At 39.9% G+C, this 4529-nt stretch overlaps 1 pseudogene; it reads left to right on the top strand.

Moving 5' to 3' along the window:
- The first annotated feature begins 845 nt into the window (after positions 1 to 845).
- Positions 846 to 3493, top strand: LOC140220223 (uncharacterized; annotated as a pseudogene).
- Positions 3494 to 4529: the final 1036 nt, after the last annotated feature.

Raw genomic sequence — 4529 nt, forward strand, 5'->3', positions numbered from 1 at the left:
CATACATTTTCGAGAAAGAATGATCATGCAGACATCTTCTTGTGTATACATTTTTATCTCTTTTATGTTCCTACTGTAAAAAAGATACAATGCATTTCACTATGTACTCCCACCGTTCTTAAACATATATACGAAGCTTAGGAGAAACACATTACTTAGTTTTTTAAATAATTAGCTTGTCCTAAATGTCATATATTTAAGAATGAAGATAGTATAACACATTCAAATTTGAGAAAATCAATATTCTTGTTTTCCATATCTTTTAACCTAATGGAAAAGACAGGGTTCGGTGGGAAAGAATTACTTGAAAGAAAAGAATTACTTGAAAGAAAGGATGTTGTATGGTCAAAGGCATGCCAATGAATTTATACCATTTATATGGACAAAAAAGGCATATATATATATATATATATATATATATATATAGTTCACAAAAATACGATTGAACTTGAGGACCATATTTGCGGTACCACTATATGCATCCTTTTTCCCACTGAAGATTAACTACAATGTAATTTCAACCTCTACGTGCCTAGATTGTACTATGAATCTACTGAGTTTTGACCAGCCATTCATTCAATACCTATCAAGGTCAGGCCACTTGCTGAACTCCGGTATCAAGAGTCAGTCAGCACATAGAATGGCCAAACACATCCTTTTTCTTGTTTTCTTTCCGTGGAAATCATATGCTGCCGCAACTCACTCATGACATTTTATATCACAGGCAACGCGCGCGTGGATATACTACTGTTAGAATAATTGGGCAGGCCCACTTACTTAATTAATCAAATAAATTCCAAGTCCCATTAGTGGTGGTAGTTACAAAAAGTTAAAACCAACTTGGAAGTTGAGAGGGTCCCTAACCAACTTATATGGTGAAGCTATGCTGCACCTGTTGAGAAGTTGATAGAGGGATAACAGCATACCACACGCGCGCTCGCTTGACGAGCCGCGGCGCGGAATGCCTCTGATTCCAACAATCCAAAAACTTGATAGGGCTTTTTCGGTAGTTGGCTTTGCTGCACAATTGAAACTGAATGTATTTGATAGAACGAATTACAAGAGATGGGTTGGCAGACTCGAGTTGTGGCTCACGGCTATGAACGTGTGGTTCATTACCAAAGAGCATCCTGTGGGACCGCACACCTCTGCATAGGATAGTGTATACATGTCTGCTGACAATTTGTTCAAAGGGGCTGTGATCAGTGTTCTGGCTGAGAACTTGATCGATTCATACATGCAGCTTCCCTCTGGCAAAGCAGTGTGGGATGCACTTCAGGCAAATTTCGGAGTATCCGATGCAGGGAGTGAGTTGTACATCATGGAGCAGTTCTATGACTACAAGATGATCGATGACCGTTCTGTAGTTGAACAGGCTCATGAGTTACATGCTCTTGCAAAGGATCTTGTCAATGTCAAGTGTGAGCTGCCAGATAAATTTGTGGCCGGTGGCATCATTGCCAAATTTCCTCCTTCATGGAGGAACTTTGCTACTACTCTGAAACACAAGATACAGGAGTTCACTGTAGCCGGTCTTATCGGCACTCTTGATGTTGAAGAAATGGCGAGAGCAAAGGATTCACGTGCGCGTGGCCATGAGGGAGGTTCTAGTGCCCATATGGTGCAAAAAAGGAACTTCCAATCCCACAAGAATAAGGGAAAAGTGAAAGTTGAGCACAAGTCTACTCAGACTACCAACTTTAAGAAAAATAAGAACAACAAGGGAAAGTGCTTTGTGTGTGGTGGTTCTGACCATTGAGCCAAGGATTGCAAGGATCGCAAGGACAGGTAGCAACATGGGCAGAAGAAGTCTGCTAATGTTGTTATTAGCGATGCTGAGAAGGGAACATCAGGGTATGGTAATCATGCTTTTGTTCTTTCAGTTTATCATTTACCAAATTGGTGGATTGACACCGGAGCTAATATACATGGTGTGTGCTGATATTTCTTTGTTTTCTTATTACCAGATCACTGAGACTGGATCCGTGTTGATGGGGAATGGCTCAGGTGCTGCTATTCGTGGTGTTGGTACGGTCGATCTAAAGTTTACTTCGGGAAAGACCGTGCGGCTGAAGAACGTGCAACATGTCCCCTCAGTAAATAAAAATCTTGTTAGCAGATCCTTCTTTGTAAGGATGGTTTTAAGTTGGTGTTTGAATTGAACAAGTGTGTTATTTCTAAGTTTGGCTCCTTTGTTGGTAAAGGATATGATTGTGATGGTTTGTTCTATTTATCTTTATTGGACTCTTGTAATAAAGTTGCGAATCATGTGTGTGGTGATGATGAGTCAAATGTTTAGCATTCACGACTTTGTCATGTTAATTTCGGTTGTATGTTGCGGCTAGCTAGTATGAGTTTAATTCCGAAATTCACTTTGGTCAAAAATTCTAAGTGCCAAGGGTGTGTGCAATCTAAGCAACCCCGCAAGCCTCACAAGGCTACTGAGGTGAGGAATTTGGTACCTTTAGAATTAATTCATTCGGACTTGAGCAAAATGAACGGTGTGTTGACTAAAGGTGGAAAGAGATATTTCATGACTTTGATAGATGATTCTACTAGGTACTGCTATGTGTATTTGCTTAAATCAAAAGATGAGGCGTTTAATTTTTTCAAGATCTATAAGGCCGAAGTTGAAAATCAAGTTGAGAGGAAGATAAAACGCGTTCGGTCGGATTGAGGTGGAGAGTATTTTTCAAATGAGTTCAATTTGTTTTGTGAGGAACATGGCATTATTCGTGAAAGAACACCACCTTATTCTCCTGAGTCAAATGGAGTGGCTGAAAGGAAGAAACATACTTTAACTGAGATGGTTAACGCCATGTTAGAGAGTGCTGGACTTTCTTGGGAATGGTGGGGTGGAGCCATGTTGACTGCTTGTCATACTCTTAACAGAGTTCCTATGAAAAACAAAGAAAAAACTCCATTCGAGAAATGGGAAAACAAAAGATTAACACTCTCATACTTGCGTACAAGGGGTTGCTTAGCAAAGGTTAATGTACCAATTGCTAAGAAGCGCAAGCTCGGACCAAAAATGGTTGATTGTGTCTTTCTAGGCTATGCTTTTCATAGTATCGGATATATATTCTTGATAATTAAATCTGGAGTACCGGACATGCATGTTGGTACAATCATGGAGTCCAGAGATGCCACATTCTTTGAGAATATTTTTCCTATGAAAGAAACATCTAGCAACTCTAGTTATGAATCTGTTAATTCCCCTAAACGTAATGATACAATAGTACACTTTGAACAACCACTTGAGGAGAATCATGAGAAGGATGATAATGAAGGGACTCGAAAGAGTAAAAGACAAAGGACTACAAAGTCTTTTGGTGATGACTTCATTGTATACCTTGTAGATGACACTCCAAAAACCATTGCTGAGGCTTATGGATCTCTTGATGCTGACTATTGGAAGGAAGCAATCAAAAGTGAGATGGATTCCATAATGTCTAATGGAACTTGGGAGGTTGTTGATCATCCATACGGGTGAAAACATGTAGGATGCAAGTGGGTGTTTAAAAAAAAGCTTAGACCTGATGGTACTATTGAAAAGTATAAGGCGAGACTTGTGGCTAAGGGTTACACCCAGAAAGAAGGCGAAGACTACTTTGATACTTACTCGCTTGTTGCTAGATTGACCACGATTCGAGTACTACTATCCTTGGCTGCCTCACAAGGTCTTCTCGTCCATCAGATGGATGTTAAGATAGCTTTCCTTAATGGAGAGTTGGATGAGGAAATCTATATGGATCAGCCTGATGGCTATGTAGTAGAGGGTCATGAAGGAAAGGTGTGCAAGTTATTAAAATCTTTGTATGGCCTAAAGCAAGCTCCTAAGCAATGGCATAAGAAGTTTGACAAGACTCTCACATCAGCTGGCTTTGTTGTGAACGAAGCCGACAAGTGTGTGTACTACCATTTTGGTGGGGGAGAAGGTGTGATCTTGTGTTTGTATGTTGATGGCATATTGATCTTTGGTACTAATCTAAATGTGATTGAGGAAGTTAAAAGTTTTTTGTCTCAAAGTTTTGAGATGAAAGATATGGGAGTAGCTGATGTAATTTTGAACATAAAACTACTGACAGAAGGTAATGGTGGGGTAACACTTGTGCAATCCCATTATGTGGAGAAGATCTTGAGTTGCTTTGGTTATAGTGACTGCAAGTCTGCTCCCACGCCTTACGATTCTAGTGTGATATTGCGGAAAAACCATAGAATCGCAAGGGATCAATTGAGATATTCTCAAATCATTGGTTCACTAATGTACCTAGCTAGTGCAACGAGGCCTGACATCTCATTTTCTGTAAGCAAACTCAGCAGATTTGTCTCAAGTCCTGGAGATGATCATTGGCATGCTCTTGAGAGAGTAATGCGCTATTTAATAGGCACAACGAATTATGGAATTCACTATGCTGGGTATCCTAGGGTACTGGAAGGGTATAGTGACTCAAACTGTATATCAGATGCTGATGAGATAAAAGCCACAAGTGGATATGTGTTTACACTTGGAGGTGGTGCTGTTTCTT

This window comes from Setaria viridis, chromosome 8, assembly GCF_005286985.2.
Source record: "Setaria viridis chromosome 8, Setaria_viridis_v4.0, whole genome shotgun sequence".
NCBI lineage: Eukaryota > Viridiplantae > Streptophyta > Magnoliopsida > Poales > Poaceae > Setaria > Setaria viridis.